General features: G+C 45.3%; 1 protein-coding gene across 1 annotated transcript in view; it reads left to right on the top strand.

The window, feature by feature from the left end:
* The window catches only part of LOC145405248 (uncharacterized), a 97,562-nt gene that overhangs the window by 6,568 nt on the left and 69,712 nt on the right, over positions 1–21,282 (top strand).

Below are 21,282 nucleotides of genomic sequence, written 5' to 3'. Positions count from 1 at the left end.
TGCCTACCGCCCCTCACTCTTCCTGCTAACCAGCTGTTTGTTGAGCCTTGCACCTGGTGGACCTGCCGGTGCCCCTCACCAGCTGCTCCACCTGGACGTTTTTACACTCCTGCTATAGTCGGTACTTACTGTAGGTTTGGTGCAGATGTTTAATGAGGAATAACCAGTTGGATAACCGTACTTCATCATTTAGACCGTTTGCAAACTTAGCTCAGTGTATTGATTTAAATCTTACAATTAATTGTTTGCATATCGGCATGAAGAATAAAGATAATTAACCTGCAATGTAACGTAGTAATTGGGATTGTGGGAATCTGCAGAAATCTATATTTGCGCATGATGTGATTCAAGGAGAAGCGCGTGGTGGCCATGACTGGTGGTGTGAGTGCATCAAGGCCACGGTCTCGACGCTCTTCCACGTCTCCCCCCCACACCTCCACTCTACGTCCGGATGTCACGCTACCTCACTCTTACCCTCCACTTGCGCAATAGCATATATATATATATATATATATATAAAGAAAGCTTATGAGCAGTCTTGCAAGAACTGCTGTAAATTGGCTTTTAAATGCAGTTTTACCGGGGGTAGTATATGCGGTTTACATTCCCATGCAGGGGTATATCTGGGTTAGTTTGCAGTCTGCAGTCTCCGTTGCAGGGAGCAGCGGTGAATAATATGGATGGGATGTTGAGAGAGTTGCATCAGATTAAAGGCCACACTCCCCGGGAGCTAAGCGGTAGGTAGCAGCTCCCCCATCTCCCGTCTCCCCTCCGCCCCTCCCCCCCCTAGCTGCTCGCCATTCCTCTCACCTCCCCTACCCCCTCACCATTCTCACCCCATTCTGATTTCTGCCCCACCCCACCACTCCCACAGTTGCATCTCCCCTCCTCCCCATCTTCCCTCCCTCCGCCTCCCATTTACCCTTCCTCGTCATTGCCATGCCTATCTTCATTCAAACATTTTCGTCTCCCCTTCCGTACCGCAACCTTCCCCATTGCACCTCCCCCACTTATTCATCACCCTCCCCACGCCTCCGTCTTCCTGCCCCTTGTTAAACCCCCCATCCCTTCCTTCCTTCTCCCTTGTTGCTCTTCCTCATCGCTCTTAAAAAAAAAAAAAAAAAGATATGATGTTAGGAGATGGTAAGAAGAGGGACAAGGCACATGTGGCTATTCCTTTCCCCTCCTCTCCCTGCGCCCTTTTCCAGTCTCCTTGTATTCGCTCTTCATAGCTAGCTGTAGCTCCCCCCCCCCTCCATTTCACATTTCCTTCCCCTTTGTCATTTTCCAAACACTCGACATTGTCACATTCCTGCTCCCCCACTTACCTCTCTCTCTCTCTCTCTCTCTCTCCTGGTTTTGCCTTTATCGCTTTTTACCGTTTTTGTTGTCATTTTTTGTTCTTTTTCCCATTTTTTCTCATTTGCCCTGCTCTCCTGTTCCACCCTGTTCTTCACTGGTTCCTCCCCCCCCCCCCCCCGCTCACTTTTTTTTTCTTTTTTCTTCCCTTCCCCTACTGACCCCTTCCCTAGTCTCCCTCACTTCGTTTGTGCTTGTGCCTAGACTTCCTCTTCCCGCTGTCTCTCTCGTCAGGAAGTCTCAACAAGACGACGGATCTCGGATTGTTTTCATACCAGTATTACAGGTAAACTTTATTAAGCTTCACCATATAAATGGCGATGCTTCTTGTTTTCATTATTTTTTTTTTCTTAGCACTTTTTTTTTCTTCGATCTTGATGATGGTATACCTGAAGGTACCCTACAAAACTTAATTCCTTATGCCAAATAATATAAATCACCGTGCCCAATTTTTGAAGGTGATGTACTCATTTTTATTTAAAAAATAGCATATTTGAAATTGAAATATCTCAAACTAATTGAGATACAGCTGTTTGATTGAAAATACTATGATAAAAATGGTTGCTGAATAATTTTGGCTCAGTATTTTGTCATTTAGCCTAGCGGAGAGTAGCGAAAGATCAGCTGTTTTTTTCTTTGCAGCACATTTTAGAGAAAACTCCCAAAGCTTTAAAATTGTAACTTTTCAGATATACAGTATAGCTATGGGCTTTCTTATGATAGAAGGAATATGGTTACAGTTAAGCATATATTTAGCCAGTTATTGAGACAGAATTTACGCATGCGTTCTTCGGCACCAGTGTTGTCAGATCTTGTTGGTTACACAAGGTTACACTAATTTTTTTCAGATCTTTTTTTTATATTACACTTACAGTACCTTCTATACCATTGATAGTTACAGTAAAGCTTTGTTATTGTGGTTACACAATAAGATTTGTTTTTGTTATATTAGTATCCTAAGTTACTTCAGATATGACTGTTTGCCGGGTGTTTGAGCTTAAAAGCCATCAATCATGGAAGTAGGTCATTGAATCTACTGTATGTCTGTCTGTCTATTGCCAGACGCCATAATCCTCTAAGGGGTGGCCATTTGACTTTGAGTTATTTGATTTACGGGGAGAAATACGGTAATTCATTTGAACAAATTGGTAATCTGCTGTGTTATGTAACAGGTAAGCCATTTGACCAATGATGGATATGAAGGGTTAATTTGAAAACCAAAATTTAATCTGATTTTTTTTTTTTTCATGTACAAACGAAACTCTGAACCCTAACGAGTGTTTTAAGCGAAACTGCATGCAGCCATTAGAGGTTCATTCGCTGATATTCCAAGTTGAGCACCGATCATTGTCTTCAGAAGGGTATTTTGGCTGCCACACTTCTGACAGGGCAGTACCAGCGAACGTAGCGAGCAAAGGTACTTGTGTATAGCCCATATTTGCTTGCTATGCTGTCTACTAAGTCTGTAAAAATTTTATAAAGGATATGCTTTAGAAGCGTCAGCCAGTAGATGGATTCATTTATGATTTTTTTTTTCATTGTTCTCATTAGCATATTAACAAGCGTCAAAGCTAGCTTTGTAGTGTACATTAAAACATTACAAGCATACTTCTGTCTTGACAGTGCATTGCCCAGCTGTGCCTATAAAAATGGTTTGTGTAGCTATATTTCCTGACCATTGGGAGCCTGGGGGTGTATTTTAAGAAAGCTATGGAAACACGGTGTAGATTAAGGCATGTGAAGTATACCGCAGTGGCTCGTAGACACTACCCAGATATGCCTTAAAATGCTGTTTGCTGTACTGTGTACAGGTATAATATATGCCGTGCCTCGAACCTGGGGATGTATTTTGAGAGAGGAAAGATGTTTATTAAGGCATAAATTAGGCAGATAGTTATTAGCCGAGTCTGCCTACGTTACCATATGTCTGCCGTGCCTTGTGAGCCTGGGGGTGCACGATATTTTAGGTGAGGGAGGGAGGCAGGCACTGAGACGCCTTGGTCGCGGCTGCGAGGGTAATGACCACCGCTGAGGTTGGGTTTAAGAGAGTAACGACTACCACATCTTGCCCTTGTTTTTGGTTCTGTTTGGCTTGTGTTGTATTGCCTTTGTTGTAATTAATAATTTAATATTGCCACATTCCGAGACTACAATATTTTGCACATCCCAGTTATGTACAGGTGCCCTTGACAGGTGCTGAAAACATGTTGGACTGTAAGTACAGCATGTCTGATTCTGTATAATTCTAATAGTCTCATGACAGTTAATTAGCTGTCACCTTAAACAATAGATTACTTAATTTAACTTAAACTTGCAAAAAATTAGTTTGAGATTGCCAATAAATAAGTTCGGGAAAAATTTTTTTTACCAGCATAAGCATGCAAAGTATGTAGAATAATATGCTTGGGTTTCTTTCAGCGAAGTATGAAAAAGTAGTCAATACAGTGAGTGAAATGAATATTTGCAAAGTAAGTATATTACGATAATAGAGACAAAGCTAACCAATATTTAAACCACTTTGGATGTACCGTAATCAGATATATTTATCAGTCCCCGCCCCGGAGGGGTTCGGAAACTGGTATTGTTTTCACCTAGTTTGTGCCTGTCAACAGCTTTACGCGAAAACTACAGGTGCGATTTTGACAAATTTTAGGGATGATGCGCTACGACCTGATCACCTGATTAAATTCTGGGCCAAATCGGGCCAATTTTCCAGGCTGTAGGCCCAAGAAATGTTAAAAAAAAAGTAAAAAAAAAAAAAATCGCTTTTTCGCCAAAACTTTCAAATTCGTCATATCGACATGAAACCAAAATCTAAAGGTGCATCTTTCAAATATGCATCCTATAACATGCCTCAGTACATCAGGGGAGTCACCCCCCAAGTTAGCGGTAAGGGAGTCAGTGTCAGGTGGGTCGGGCCTAAAATTTCAAATGGGAATAAAATCGTCAATTTTTACCCGATTTACTCCAAATTTGATGTGACGTCTTTGACTAGATATCCAGTTGTGTTTATAGGTCAACACTAAAATGACTGCCGGGGACGGGTTTGCTGTGTCTGGCACCGTTTCTTGTCGAAAGTTGTTTACTCATGTCGGGTAACAGCATATTCATGTCCGTACTGCGTGCCCACTGCCCAGGTATGCAACTGTAGTTTCACTCAGTACAAAATTTGTATTTTTTCTTTTACACAAACATCCAACAGTTAAACAAACGAGGTGGTACGCACAATATTCATATCTACTTACAGGGGCCTGGACACAGGCCCGTGCAGGCACACATCTACGCTTTATGTTGACAGCATCTCCCCAGTACCCGCACTGGAAATATCAGAATATTTTGTCATCCAGAACAGCTGAAATAAGCTAACGTGGATAGCAAAACCCAGGGCACTCATTTGTTGTTTGTTGTTTGGATTAATGGGTGGACGAGGTCAGTCAACATTATCATTATGTTTACAGTGCTTTGAACTAGATTTTGGTAGCTTATCAGTTTGTGTGGGTGTGTCCGACTCTGGGCATAGGCTTTACAGCCTGTTCTCAAGGCCCAGCAGTCCTCCTACATACCATACACCTCTCTACATGTCACCACATAGACGCTAACACCCACCGTCCAGATTGAATACATGCTAGGGTTGTCTCATACAGGACTGGTGTATTGGTATTAGACGGGGTATTTTTACGACATGTCGGCGGGTCTTCTGGTAGATCAGTAAAGTCTGAATATATGAAATTCAAATCCTTAATCTGTGTGTGTGTGTGTGTGTGTGTGTGTGTGTGTGTGTGTGTGTGTGTGCGTGTGCGCGCGCGCGCGCGCGCGCGCTTATCTGACCCATGTATTCTTTGACCTTCCCAACTTGACCTTATGTTTTTTCACACTGACCTTTCATGGCTCACTCAGTCACATGGCTACCCTAATATGACATTATGAATAGTAACTATTGTCGTGACTTTTTTTTTCTGTGACTGATGGTTGTCCTTTCTAACCCAGACCTTCCAGCCTTGACCTTTTCCTCTGACCGCACCTGCTGTGACCTTCATCCCCATGTTATCTCACGTTTCCGTCACTTGAAGGGGAGGTGAGGTTGGTGTATAATAGTTCACCCTTGCATTCAGTTTTCCAAGGTTAGGGTAGGGTAGTGTGGTTGGGGGATGGTAGTGAGCATGTGGAATTTGAAACGGGGGTGGATGAGGACGTTATGTGGCAGCCTGGTGCGAGTGGGTTTGCAGGATGTTTGTGGGTGGGTAAGGGGGATGCTAGCGAATGTGGGGGTGCTTCGGTGAGGAATGTGGGTGTATTTGCAGTCGGTGTTGTACGAATGATTATGGATGTACAGTATGAATGGTCAGTGTTTTGCTTATGAATTTGAATTTTAAGTACTGCATGTGTGATTGGTGTTTTGATTGTGTGTGTGGGGGAGGGGGTTGAACAAGCTGAGGGAGGAAGTTAATGTGTAGAGGTGTCAGGGAGGATATGAGGATGGTGTAGTTGCATAAGGGAGTCTCATGTAGGTGGGAGGGCAGGATGTGGGCTGTGTGGGTGGATGGAGATCGTAGTGCATGTTTGTGTGATTATGTACGCAGGAGGAGGATATTAGTGTGTGTGTGTGTGTGTGTGTGTGTGTTTACGGCAGTATATGCAGAGGGCTGTGGGGATGAAAATGCTTGAATAAGAGGATGTAGGTTTGTTGGAAAGTAGACTGTACAAATAAAGGGATATTGACGTGGAAATTGTCACGGTTATTATATAGCTTTCGGTTTTTAATTAGTTGTTAGATGATGAAAACTTTATCATTGCAGATTTGTTTAGTTTTGTACTAATTTACGTGCACTGATGATTTAACTATTCATTGTTGCTTACACGTGCCCCACACGCCTCCGATACACTCGACACCCACCCCCACCCGTGTCTTGAATTGCAGTCCTCTGCGTCTCACCCCCACCTCTGGTAATCTTCGTTTTTCACCCCCCACCTAATGACACCTTGCCCTTAATACATCCTCTCCTCTGACACACATTTCACCTCTCACTTCCACCTCTGACACACACCACGCCTCTGGTACACACCCACCTTTGACATACATCCTGCCCCTGGTACACACCCACCTCTGACACACACACTTCGCGTCTGCTGCACGTCCACCCCTGACATACACCCCGATTCTGGTACTCACCCGCCTCTGGTACACACACACACACACACACACACACACACACACACACACACACACACACACACACACACACACACACACACACACACACACACACACACACACACACACACACACACACACACACACACACACACACACACACACACACAGCTTCACCTCTGACATCCTCGCAGTGTTTACGAGTACACACCTCTCCTCTGACTCGTGCCCCACCAATGATACATCACACCTCTGACTCAAACACACCCCATTTTTGACTTAGAGCCCATTTCTGACATACACCCTATCTCTGACACGCCTTTCTTGACATACCCAGTTCTGCCGTACCTCTACTTTTGACACACCTCGCATCTGACATACACAGCAGTAGACATCCCCACCTCTGACACACTTTGCATGACCCCCTGCTTCATCCTTAATCTACATCCCCATCTCTGACACTTCGTATGACACCCTGGCTCAGCCTTAATCTACACACCCAACTCTGACACTTCTCATGACACCCTGCTTCATCCTTAATCTACACCCACAACTCTTGACTGACGCACACCACAATTGACATACCCGTCATGACACCCTGCCCCAGCCTTAATCTTTACCCCCAACTCTTGACGCTTCTCTAACTCCCACCTTTGACATCCCGCCCCGTACTCCCACCTTTGACACACCCAACCTCTCACGTACACCCCATCTATTATGCACACCCCACCTAGCATGCACACCACCGCTGATCAACACCCCAGATCTAACATCCTGCCTCATGCTTTTACTTCACACCTCCAACTACCATCCTTCCTCACACTTGCATCTCACCCCCCTCTTCTGAAACCACCTCAGACCTCCTCCCCCCAGTGCGTTTGACACATTTCCACCTCTCTCCTCTTCCCCACCACCCCTTCCTCACAAGATACGTAGGGGCTTTACCCAACACCCTGCATCTCTCTCTCTCTCTCTCTCTCTCTCTCTCTCTCTCTCTCTCTCTCTCTCAGGAATATGCATGCTTGTGGATAAACTCGGACAAACGATTGTGTAAATTAGATAATATTGAGAATTCATTGTTGATGCTGGTCGCGTGTCTGCTTACGTGTTTGTGCATACGTGTAGTGTTGTTCTGTTTCTGTCGAGTGTGTGTGTGTGGGTGTGGGTGTGTGTGTGTGTGTGTGTGTGTGGGTGAGAGAGAGAGAGAGAGAGAGAGAGAGAGAGAGAGAGAGAGAGAGAGAGAGAGAGAGAGAGAGAGAGAGAGAATCTAGTTCTACAGGCAAGAGCAGGCAGCATCACCCTGGCCAGCCACAGCGAGGTCTATTTCTGACTCACTACACACACACACACACACACACACACACACACACACACACACGTGATATTGTGTGTGTGTGTGTGTGTGTGTGTGTGTGTGTGTGTGTGTGTGTGTGTGTGTGTGTAACACCTGGTATCGCCCTGTAGCAAGGTCCCCGTGTCAGGGATACCTCACCCTCCTCCACCCCGCTCTTTTTCCTAAGTCCTCCCCAGTTTTTTCAAAGTGCATAATATTAACTGTTACTTCTCTTGTACTTCCCGCTGACACGTTAGGTTAAGTTGGGTATTTTGAAATCCAGCCTTTTGGGACTGCTCCACCCATCACATTATTTCATTTCCTGTCTCGCGCCATTCATTGGGTCGTGATAAACCGGTCTCTCGTGAACGTCTGATTTGTTTCCGCCAGCACCCCCCCCCCTCTTCTCCCATCTTTCTCATCGTCTCTGCTCTTTTCATCCTTTTAATTCTCTTCCGTTCTTATCTTTTCTTTTTTCTCGTCTTTTCTGTTCCGCTCTTTTCTCCTCTCTCCTCCCCTCCTCTTCCCTTTCCTTCCCTTCCATCTCCTTTCCTCTCCCCTCCCCTCCCCTCTCCTCTCCCCTCCCCTCCCCTCCCCTCCCCTCCCCTCCCCTCCCCTCCTCCCCTCCCCTCCCCTCCCCTCCCCTCCTCCTCAAGACCTTTCGTGAGTCTCCTCTCCTCATCTCTCATGATCTCGTCCCTCCTCTCCTCTCCGCACCTCTCCTCTCTTCATCTGTCCCTTGCATATCAGCAATACAGCATCTTACATATGTGCCTAGAGAGTAGCCATGTCCTGTGATTGTACAAGATGCTGGAGAGAGAGAGGGGGGGGATTTGTAACCAACGAGAATATGTTGGTGTGTGTGGTAGTTGTGGAATGCGTGTCAGAACAGGTGTTTAGACCAGCCAGGGAGAGTAAATAGTCGCATGGCCTTCAATGTTTGGTGTGTGTGTGTGTGTGTGTGTGTGTGTGTGTGTGTGTGTGTGTGTGTGTGTGTGTGTGATGGTGGTGGAATAAAAAGTAAGAACATGCCGATAGGTTGGCGGAGGGGCAGGTGTGGTGGTGGAGAGGTATTATAAACCGAAGTTGTGGCGGAGATACAGGTGTGTGAAGTTAGGGGCAGGTATGGTGGATTGTGGTGGTGAGACAGGTGTGTGATGGTGGAGGAAGAAGTTTGATGGTATTTGTGGAGAGAAAGGAACAGGTGTTTGATGATGCAGGTGCGGATATTGTGCTTAGGTGCAGGTGGTGATGGTGGTGATGGGATGTGTGATGGTTGTGGGGTAGGAAGGGTGGGAGGTGATGATTGATGATGATGTAGGGATAAGTGATAGTAGGATAAGAGGGGTGATGATGAGGATGATGGGATAGGTGTGATGATGGTGGGTCAGGTGTGTGGTGGCGATGGCGATGAGTCAGGTGGTGATGTTAGTGAGGTCCCTCCTCTCGTCTCCCAGATAACTTTCACTGCCACTGTGTCCGGGAGAGAGGATGACAGTCTTTAGACACAACGTTACCTTGGCCTTCCCACCTCCTTACCCTAGTCCATTCGTTGCCACACGCACCTCTTGGCACCCGCAACGTATATCCACATCCACATATGCCCACTTACACCTACGCACATCTTTGCATCATCATGTATCGATTTGCATTAACGTACATACACACATACGTTACCTTCAGACATCCACACATATCCACTTCCATCCTTACCCTCCCACTTCCGCCACCACATACTCACATACTCACAACATCCCCACGTACACAGCTTGTACCCACATTCTTGTTTGCACCATCCTTGCATCCACATTTATCTCTTTGAGTTTATATGTACGCAGCTTCATCTAGACATACCCACTTGCACCCAACGCTTTTTAAAACCCATGTTTATCTCTTTATAGTACACATTCCTATCTACATCCGAACATGTCTTGTAGGCTGCTTCCACAAAGGTTAAATCCTCACATACCCACATAGTGCTTCATCCACCCCTACCCACATTCCTTTATTTTGTATTCAGCTACACATACCCTGCGTCACGGTAAAGGAACCTAAGTTGGGTTCTGGAAACTTCATTTTTTACTGGCTGTGGGATGTAGGCACATCTTAAAATATCTTCACACAACACCGGAATGTGTAAGGTTGTGCTTACGACTTACTTCCTCCTCAAGTATGGATTAGATGGCTGGATTAGTATCAGAATGAATTAGCTTGACCTAAAATGTAATCTCACGAAATATGGTTAGGTCATATTGTGCAGTTTTGGGATCAAGGTGTATTTTGTTGTGGTACAGTTTGCCGTTAACTAGTTCCCACTCCCGCGCCTTTCCTCGTCTTCAGCCCATCGTATATATTGAGCTGGATACTTGGACATCAGACAGCTGAGTGATTACGTTCTTCCTCGCGATTGGGATGATCATAAGCACATTATTTTTTACTCGATAATACCTTACCGGTACTTGTGCTTTGGAATGATTACCAGATCAGTGTTTGTATCGCAGGGGAGGTTATAATGACGTATTTTGTCTCTTCTGGCCCTATATGCGTCACAAAAGTTCAATTCTTGTTTGCCGTAGCGTATATTTTGCCCTTCTGGTTCCGCTGAGCTTGGCCTGACGTCAGTGCATTAGCAGCTTTAGGTGTTGGCATTGCTCAGTGATTCCATTCTTGGATAGCCCAATGCACAGTGCTGTTAAGAAAGGATATTAACTGGACTGTGGTCGCACTGGAACTAAAGGTGTAGTATATAATATGGCCACGACCATCATTAATTGCCAGGTATGAATTTCTTGGTAATGAAATTTCTGTCACGACCAGTTTTAGACGCGCGCCAGTCTGGCTTGGCCGTCAACACGTGAGAACACTGACGTCACTATATTATGACGTCACTGATGCCACCTGCAGTTTTTGGATGTTGCCTGATGTCATTGTTATGTCATCTTATAAGAAGATAACGTAATTTGCTTTTACATGTTAGATCTCATGGTCATGCGTAGGTGATCTTATAGGCATTTGAGGTGATTTGTGTGGTTGGGTGATGAGTGCGGCGGGTAGCTGGCAACTGCATGAGGTGTGTTGGCGGGCGCCGGGGGACATCAGAGCGAGCAGTTCCCCTGGTGTTGTGCTCTCAGTTTGTCCGCGCCTTGCAAGGCCTCTCTTTCTCATTAATCGGAAGGAATAATACCTTTTTTATACGTTTCCCGGGAGCCAGCAGAGATATTTTATACGTATCATTCGCACACCACCGTGGACTGTAATTGAGGTAAGGTGTCTTTGTGGTGAATGTGGTGGTATGGATAACGCGTGAGTGATGTGCGGAGTTCAACGATCCCTACGTTTGAATATGAGTTATACCGGCACCAGATACATGGGTGTGCAGGAGATTGTCCCATGCCCTCAAATCACGTGGTTTTGTCCTGTCACGAGGGATTTAATTTCCTTTGTTTCTAATAATATACTTACAACGCATAAAAGTAGTAGCGTAGATTGTGTGCAGACATTCCGCAAAGCGCAGTTATAGTGTTTTTTTTTTTTTTATCATGGAATGATAACTTTTTGAATAGAGTACAATAATTTTGGGGGGTTCTCAGGTGACGTAGACCTGCGAAAAATGGTGATGATTGGATCAAACTCTATTTTTTTTTTTTTCTCTTTCCAGTGTAGTGATGATTAGGTGTAATGGATCTGCAAGTGTTCGTGAGATGGCAGTCTGTTGAATCTACGAGTGTTTTTGAGAGATAGGGCCGTCTCACTGCATGAATCTTATCAGTGTCTTATCCGCGATGTTTATGGTAGTGGTATATTAGGAATGTTATCGTGTTGCATCATCCACCTTGAACCAAGAATTTAGTATTGTGCAGTGTGTTTACGGCTTAGAAATATGATATGACCTGTAAATATCACCGTGTACCATGTAAGAGGGGAAGTGATTGATGTCGCAGTGAAGGTTTTGATGTCATTCAGACTGCTGATGTTGCCATTGGAAGATAAGCACAGTAAATTGTCACGTTGATTAACGCAATGTGTGTGTGTGTGTGTGTGTGTGTGTGTGTGTGTGTGTGTGTGTGTGTGTGTGTGTGTGTGTGTGTGTGTGTGTGTGTGTGTGTGTGTGTCCCTCCGAAAGTAATGAGACGTTCATGTAGGACAATGCATGCACTAAATACGTCAAGGAGGTCTTTGTTTCTGAGGATTGCAGCGTCGTAACTAGTGTTTTCTAAGAATATGTCGGTATTTTTAGCCTTTTATATGCAATGCAAGACTCCCTTTCTTTGTTAGTTCCTTACGCGAGAGGGAACTATTAGTCTACCACGTAGCTTACCGTATGTTGTTTCGTTTCGTTAACCTTGTTTGATGGTTTTGTTTGCTTTGATATAGTAGTTAATATCAATTTGACGTAATTTAGAGTAATTTATATTGTTTCAGTTTGTCAGGTTTAGTTAAGGATGGCATGGTAAGACATTGTACAGTTGTTATTGGCCTTGTGATTTGCATATTGCAGCACTGAGTGATGGATGTTTCTTTTAGCCAGAATAAAATACTTTAGTGTACCGCAATCACCAAATACCGGTACCCTCTGAGTATCGAGAATTTACATCAGACCAAGTAGTATCGTTTCGTTTTAGCCAAAACAACAATCTTAGCGTGCCGCAAGCACCTCTGGTGTTACATTAGGGTAGGGTAGGTTGGGCGATGTTTGCTTGTAAGATAAAGCATAAGCGAGTTAGATTAGATTATGGAAGAGTTTGTGTAAGTAAGAGACTAAACTAGTTGTTTTTGACTGTGCTATGGCATTTTTTATTGTTTTGTTGAAGGTGTAAGTGTGGTGCCGGGCGGGGTGAGTTGAGGGGCGTAGTTGGTGGCGAATGGTGACCCTGGTCTGCCTGGCACCGCTCCCTTGGCACTCACACCCCGCCCCGCTCAGGTACACAGTCTCTACTCACTCTGTGACTCTGTGCCTCACCTCTCAGCCTACCAACCTTTCTGATTGCTTGTCCTACCTTACCTTTCCTCCCTTCTTCCCCCCCTACCTCACTGCCTACTCACCCTTCTCATTTCTTGCCATACCCTCTCTCCCCCATTTTCACTGTACGTCACTGCCCACCTACCGCATCCCTGTTTCTTTTTGCCTGCCCAACCTTACCTTACCCATCTTCTGTCCTGCCCTCTTTGGGTCGCTACCTGCCTACCTCATCGTTTCTCATTGCTTTCCCTACTTCACCTCACCTCTCCTCCCTGCTCCCTCAGGGAGCTGCCTCTCTTCCCTACCCTCCCTCTCAGCCTCAGTGCTATTACGCTCTGTCTTCCTCGTGGCTTGTCCTGTATTCCCTTTGTTAGCCTACACCGCCACTCTTCTACTGCCTCTTAGCCTCACTTCATACCCGATCCACCCCTCGCTGCCTTTCTCATTGCTTGCCCTGTCATCTCCTCCCTCCCTCCTTCACAACCTCTATCCACCTTTCCCTTCTTCCGTATCTACCTTAGTTTACTCATCCCTTCCTTCCATGCCTGTCCTCATTTTCTTCTGCTTAACATCTTGCCCATCTCTCTTGACAGTGTCCTCCCTTACTCCTTGGTCTTCGCACTGACTACCCTCATGTGTCTCCTGCTTCCACCCCCCCCCATGCATCGCTTGCTCTCTCCCCTTCCTTCACCTCTTACCCACCTGCATCCCCCCCTCCCTACCTGCCTTCCTCCCCTTCCCACCTGCCTCCTCCTCTTCCCACGTGCCTTTCTTCCCTTCCCACCTGCTTTCCTCCCCTTCCCACCTACCTTTCTCCCCTTCCCACCTGCCCTCCTCTCCACCCCACATGCCTTCCTGCTCCCCCCACCTGCCTTCCTCCCCACCCCACCTACCTTCCTTCCCACCCCACCTACCTTCCTCCCCACCCCACCTGCCTTCCACCCACCCCACCTACCTTCCCTTCCTTCCCTCTTACTTTCCTCCCCCCTCTCCACCTCCTAACCTTCCTCTCTTCCTGCTCCCCCACCCTCATTTTTCCCACTTATCTCCTTCTTCCACCTTCCTGTCTCCCTTTACACTCCTTCTGCCTTTGGAGATCATGTTACCATCCCACTTTCCCTCCCCTATCTCCATCCCCCTTCCCCCTTCACACCCCTCCTCTACCCCAACTCCACACCCCTCCCTAACCCTTCCCGCCACCTCACCTTGCATATCTATCTTCATTCCCCTACCCGACTGCTACCACCACCTTCTCCTATACTCCTGAAACACTTCTTCCTCCCCCCCCTCGCGCGCGCACACACACACACACACACACACACACACACACACACACACACACACACACACACACACACACACACACACACACACACACACACACACACACACACACACACACACACACACACACACACACACACACACACACACACACACACACTTTGCTTCTCTGTAGTCTCATATTCTTTCACCTTCTGTTCACGTATCACTTCGCCTTCCTTTCATCCTACCCATTCCTGCCTTACGTTCCATCCCCCCCCTCCTCTCTCTCTCTCTCTCTCTCTCTCTCTCTCTCTCTCTCTCCGTCTATCTATCTATCTATCTATCTGTCTGTTCTCCCTAGATTGACGGCCTGCCGGTAAGTATGCTTTCCCCTTGTCCTTTCAAAAGTTTCCCTTCTTTTTGTACTCAGTTGTACCACCTCTTGTACCCATGCATTAAAACTTAACTCTTTGTGCTCTGTTGTACCTCTTGTACCCGTGACGTAACTCCTTCCTGTACTCTCCCCTTTCCTTCTTTTCTCTCCATTCTTCTCTCGTGTCTCTCAAGCCACCTTCTCGTCAGCCATGCACCCCATTTCCCGTACCTTCAATACCCACATCACCCCTGTCTCCTCCAGCACCCTCCCCCACCCCCACCTGCGTGCCGCTACGTGTCCCAGTGTTCTTTCCTCCTACACCTTCTCCCATCCTCTGTACCTCATATTCTCCCTCCTGAGCCTTTCATCTTCTGTATCCTGTATTTTCCATCCTCCTGCCCCTTCCCTCATCCTCTGTACCCAGTATTCTTCCTCCTACACCTTCGCCCATCGTTTTTACCCCCGAATCTCTCCCTCCTGCACCCACCCACTGTCCCTCTCTTTCTCATCCTTCCTTCAGCACCCTCTTCTCCCTTTGCCCTGTCTTGCACGCTCTCCTGCCCTCGTTACCTCATTCAGCCTCACCTTACCTTCATATTTTCTGTCCTTTTTACCGCTGCTTTTCTCCCCTTACCTCCCTCCTCCTGACTTTACTACTCCTTGTTCCTCTCCCTGCATCCCTCCCTCCTTACCTTAACCCGCTCCTTCTTTCCTTACTTATTCTTACTTTTATTACCTTTGCTTCCACTTCCTCTGCGTTAATCCCCTTTCCATTTCCTTCCTTACACTTGCTTTTCTTACCCCATACCTCAGCTTCCTCCCCATGCGCCCTCACTCCCATTAACTTTCCTTACCAAAATTACCACTTCCTCTTCATACTTACGTTGTAACCCCCTTTTACCTCTCCATTCTTACCCAGACCCCCTCTTCCCGGCCATACTCTTACTACCTTAACCCCGTCTTCCCCATCTCCCCCTCTTTCTTCCTTTACCCTAACCCTCTCATAATTTCCTTATCCCCCCCTCTCCTCAATCTTTTATCTGCATGCACCTCAGTGTCTGCCATCTTCGTCCTTTCGCACCTGACCTATCTTAGTGTTGGCTGTCAGTGTCACAGTCGGGGAGAATTAAGTATATCTTGGTCCCTATAACAACCATGACGTCCATTTTTATTCTTAGTGTGTTTACCCTGACGGCCCTTTCTTTATTCTTAGCCCCATTAGCCACCATGACGCCCCTTTTTTGTTCTTATCTTAGTCCGTTAACTACCGTGACTCCTTTTTTTGGTTTTGTTTTGTTTTTTTCATCATAGCCCCGTTAACTACCGTGACGCCCCATTCTTATTCTTATCCTGGCCCCTTTAACCATCAATCCCTTTTATTTTTAATACTGTCTGAATGATATAACTCACGCTCACAAATGTCACTGTCATCCCTTTCATTACGGTACTGTGACGTCCTGCTTACTGTTTTCTTTATTGCCACCATCGATTTGATGTAACTTAAGGTTCCTAATGCCCCATGCCGGACCATGTCTTTTTATTGTAACTATCCCCATAAGGTTTTATATAACTTAGAGGGTCACACTCACTGTTGGGGATAACGAAATATAGCCCAAGTGGATGGGTTAGACACGACCTTTACTACCTCTTCCGTAGTAGATATTTTTCCGAAGCAGAAGAAATCGTCTGGAGGTGGCAAGAGCATTTACAGTATATAAAAAATTAGGACCTCGGGCTGGTGGGGTTAACCTGTTCAGTACATGTCAGTGTCCTAATTCCTAATGCTTCTTGACGGTTTTACTCTGACACAGACCCGTTGTAATGAGAGGGTTTGCATCTTTATTCAGTGACCCCTTGTAATATGGTTACTTCATTTTATTTACCTGTGTATGTTAGTTACCTCTAGATGATTGTATTCAGCTTTGGCCATGTGGAGAGGATGGAGGGTGAAAGACTGACGAAGAGAGTGTATGTGAGTGAGGTGGAGGGGGGAAGAGGGAGGGGGAGGCCGAGGATGAGATGGAGGGATGGGGTGGAGAGGTATATGAGAGAGGGGGGTGTGAGTTGGGAGCAGGGCAGTGAAATGGCGGTGGACAGGGCGACTTGGAGGCGATTTGTTTGTGGCCACCCCAAACGGGATTGAGGCGTCTGGCAATAGATAGATAGATAGATAGATCTCTTGTACTTTTCCAGCGTAGGCATGTTTTCTTTGTATTAGTTATTCTAGCCCGACTTTTTTTTTTTTTTTTCGATTAGAAAAATCTGTAATAGTTAAGGGGCTAAAGAAGGCTATTTTTAACTCGTTCGTAGTCTCCAAAGTTGAATAAAATCACATGAAGATAGCAATAAAGAAAAACGATTCATCATAATGAAATGGTTATATGAATCAGTAAGACTCAGGAAGGTGGTGTAAGACTGATTACAGTGTAGATAAGTATTTCCTGTTTAACTACCTGACTGGCCTGAGCTTCTGTGAGGTGAAGAAATCGTCCGTATTGCCGCGAATTGCAAAAAAATACGGCCATATAGTTAATAGGAAGTCTCATTCTCCATTCTCTCAAATCATGCATTCTATAACATGCCCCTGTACATCAGGGGGATCACCTCCCAGTTAGCGGTAGGGGGGTCAGTGTCGGGTGAGTCGGGCCTAAAATTTCAGATGGGCATAAAATTTTCAGTTTTACCCGATTTACTCCAAATTTGATGTGACATCTTTAGCTAGATATCCTGTTGTATTTATGTCAGCTCTAAAATGACCGCCGAGGACGGGTTTGCTGTGCCTTGGCACCGTTTCTTGTTTGGCGGTGATTTCATTGCCCTCTTCAGCATCTCTGCCGGTCAGTGGTGGTGCGTTTCTTCTTATTAACAACTTCCTGTGATCTTTTCAGTGCGATGGTGCAGTCAGAAAACCAACTGTCAATCTAGTGTTGTCTAAAGATGATTTGAAACTAACAGAATATATTTTTTCGCTAGACTGATGGGTGTCTGAGTTCATTCGATTTTGGAATGGATTCACCAAACCATGGATTAACTACCAATTTCCATGACTACAACTTTCGTATATTATTCACATGCACTGTAGATGATTGTATGCAACAGAAAGTAACCAGGCAAAGACAAGGAGGCTATTTTTTTATGGGCAAATGTGTTTTTTGTTCTAGGTAACGGTTATAAAAAAAAAATTGTGTGGTTCGTACTTGTATTTCATTTTATTACCCTATATTCAGCATCTGACATCATAATGTTATCCAGTACCCTCCCACCATTGCCAGCCAGCACCCATCCCCCGTTACGTAATCACTGCAATCAGGTGATCCTCCGCTAATGGTGCACTTTGTCTGGATCTATCTTATCTCTGTACAATCCTCTGTGACTGGTGCACCTTATCTCTCGTATCTCCATTATCTGAGTGCTGGTGCATGGTGGTGTGAGTTCTGCGTCTTCCCTGCCGCGGCGGAGTTTGCTGACCTCACATGAAACGATAAGCCTAAAGACAATGACCGTGAACAAAACGTGCGTAGGCTGTAGAGTGACTGTCAGTTGGGGGCGTGATGATATTGAATGTGAACATTGTATACGTTGGTCGTAATTAGACGAACTAGGGACGTAAAACCATTGACAAAATATAAATGGCGATTACTGTAATTTGAAGAACCAGGAAGGTTAAAACTTTGGCTGCAAACATAATAGCCATCGCGTGACATGTATAGTAGCCACGACTAAGGGGCTTAAAAACATCGACTGTAAACACAAAATACGGTATACGGAGGCTACACAGTGACCATAATCCTTTGGCGTTAAAATATTGACTATCCTGAATATACGTGGGTTTTAGCTAAACTAAATTTTACACAGACCGTTGAATGTAAATACAGTGACTCTAACCAGAGTTTAATATGATCGTGTAATGTGACTCCTTACACACACCATACCACAGCACGGTTCTGTGAGAGAGAGAGAGAGAGAGAGAGAGAGAGAGAGACTGGGGAAGGGGTGGCGTATAAGCAGGGTATAGTTTACCTTGACGCTTTATCCCCCACCCGTGCACCCCTGGCGGAGAGGATGGGAAACACACCACCAGCACGGGACGTTCACCCCCCCTCTCCCCCACATATGCGTCACTCTCACAGCTTGTTGCGTCTTTCTTGTCGAACCACATTTTTTCCTCCTCAGTGTATCTTATTTTTTATTTCCATCAACTCAGTGACGTATTAATTTCATGCACTTAACTAGACAGTTAGGTTAGCCGTGATTTTTTCAACTGGAGGATTTAGATATAGACCTACTTTATCTTTGCTATACCCATAAAATACTACTACTGCATCTTAGAAGCAGCTAGTATCCCGATGTAAAAGCCACATGATCACAACGGTCGCAATTGTCACTGGGTGATATCCAGTGATACACTCATTTCGTCGTCGTCTTAGGAGGAGGAGGAGGAGGAGGAGGTGGTGGTGGTGGATAGGAGCCCTTTCTACATGTTCCAAGATATCAAAGCGATATCGGCCTTCCATCACCAATTTTGTATCCTTGAACAATTTTGGAGGGGGGGGGGTAGCCTCCTTAAACATAGTGGTGGAAATTTAATATTGGAAGACATTATCAAGGAACCAGACGAACTGGACCGAGAAGTTTCTTTTAAAAATCCTTGTTCTCATTTTCTCCTATTTCTGATTGTTTTTATTTTAAGAGGGGGCTGATTCCCCCCCCCCCCCGCCAAGAATCACTGGGGCAGTCTTGCTCCCCATGTATCGCGTAACGGATGAGAGTCCATTGTACAACATGTGCGAAGATATCGGTCAAATCTTCTTTCTTTTCAGTATTTTTGAAAATTTTTAATTTGATGAGGGGTGACTGGTCCCCCTAATTATCATGTTAGGAAAATTGCAGTTATACAGTGTAGTGGAAAACAGAGTATCCAGGCTAACTCGTCTGGGAAGATTTCATGCAGATACATCAAGTTTTCTAGGAGGAGTTAAGAGACACACACACACACACACACACACACACACACACACACACACACACACACACACACACACACACACACACACACACACACACACACACACACACACACACACACACACAGACTGACTCTCGCGCAGTGATGTAGGGCGAATTGCCCCAAATTATACCATTCTGTTTCGCAGGTTTAAGTACAATATGATGGTGGTTACTAAAAGTGCTATGGAGTATGTGTAGAGCCATAGTATTGTCTTACTCTGCCACTGGCCTGCGTGAAATAAGCTGCATAGGGACAAATCTGGGTCAAGTTAAGTAGAAGGACTAGATATTCTCCCCAGAGTAAGGGAAGATCGTCCTGTGGTAGCAAGAATAAAGTGAAACAGGCATCATCGAAGAGAAGTGGCTAGTTGACGCCATGTGTTTGGGAAAGGCACGTGTTTACATTTCCTGTCCTGTGTGTGTGTGTGTGTGTGTGTGTGTGTGTGTGTGTGTGTGTGTGTGTGTGTGTGTGTGTGTGTGTGTGCTCCCATGCTCATGTACATTGCCTCATCCTTCATGATCCACTTGTAACTTATCCTCGTCTGCATTTTTCTTCCGATTCTTCCTGCCCCTAGTCATCTTCTGGTTGCGTCCTTCACCTCTTACTATTCTTTTCCCCGTCATCGTTCTTTCCGTCTTAGCATTTTTCCTTTTATATCATCGTTTGAATTCACCTTTAAATCTTTCTCCATCTTTGCTTTCGCATTATTTTATACGCATCTTTCCTTTGTGTCGTCCACCACATCTCACACACTTATCGTCTTTGCTTGTCGCTCTTCCTTTTCCTCAATATTTCCCACACTTTACTTTTTAATTTAACTTCGTCCTGTTTTTCTTCAGCATTCGTTCGTGTCCCTCACCTTTCTCGTCCCCTCCTCAACTTCGTGTCGTCTTCCTACTTATTTTCCCCCCTTGCTTGTGCATCACACATTCATGACCATTTTCCTTGCTTGCTTCCTTCTCACACTTCCTACCTCCTCATCAGCCCGCCCATGTTCTCACAGCCTCTTCTAGACTTTTTTCATGCCACCCATCATTTTTTCCACTTATCTCTCTTCCTCTCATTTTCCCTCTTCACCATCCCTCATGTTTCCCTCTCATATTTCCACCCCCCCCTCTGTCTGTCTATCTGTCTGTCTCTGTCTGTCTGTCTGTCTGTCTGTCTCTCTCTCTCTCTCTCTCTCTCTCTCTCTCTCTCCTGCAATCATTCACTATCACCTCTTAACTCAGTCACCCTCTTTCATCCCTATCATCACCATGTCTCCCATCATCCTCTCATCCTGACCAGATCGTGTTTCATCGTCATCATCATCATTATCCCATCGTTCCCCATCAGTGCTCCTGTCATTCTAATCAGAGTATTTCACCCCACTCTTTTCTTTCCCTGTCACCACCATTTTCACCCATCAGCTTGTCACCTGAGTCCACAAATCATTATCATAATTGTTTTGTTTCATCATAACTAACCTGTTCCTAATCACCTTTCTCATTAAAAGCTTATCACTGTCCCTTTTCTTCAGCTAACGTCACCTTTTTCTCCCTTCAGTGTATGATCCTGATGTACAGTTTGTCATAATTGTTGTCTTTCATCATTACCAACCTGTTCCTTATCACCTTTCTCAGTAGCTTATCATCGTCTTTTTTTTCCCCCCCCGAGCAACACTTTTTTGTTCCAACGATCCTCTCATCTTGACCCCAGGGTTTCATATCATATACTGTATCACTCTTTCATCTTCACCATCTTGGGCCCGTATTCATAAGCTTTGTTAAGCAATTGTGGGCATTATATCATTTCTTTATAGTTTTATCCGAACTCATACAGCTCCCTT

Source organism: Coenobita brevimanus, chromosome 66 (genome assembly GCF_032717465.1).
Source record: "Coenobita brevimanus isolate Jiangsu-jjx chromosome 66, ASM3271746v2, whole genome shotgun sequence".
NCBI lineage: Eukaryota > Metazoa > Arthropoda > Malacostraca > Decapoda > Coenobitidae > Coenobita > Coenobita brevimanus.
Note: the sequence above shows the minus strand (reverse complement) of the source record. Positions and strands in the feature narration are given on the sequence as shown.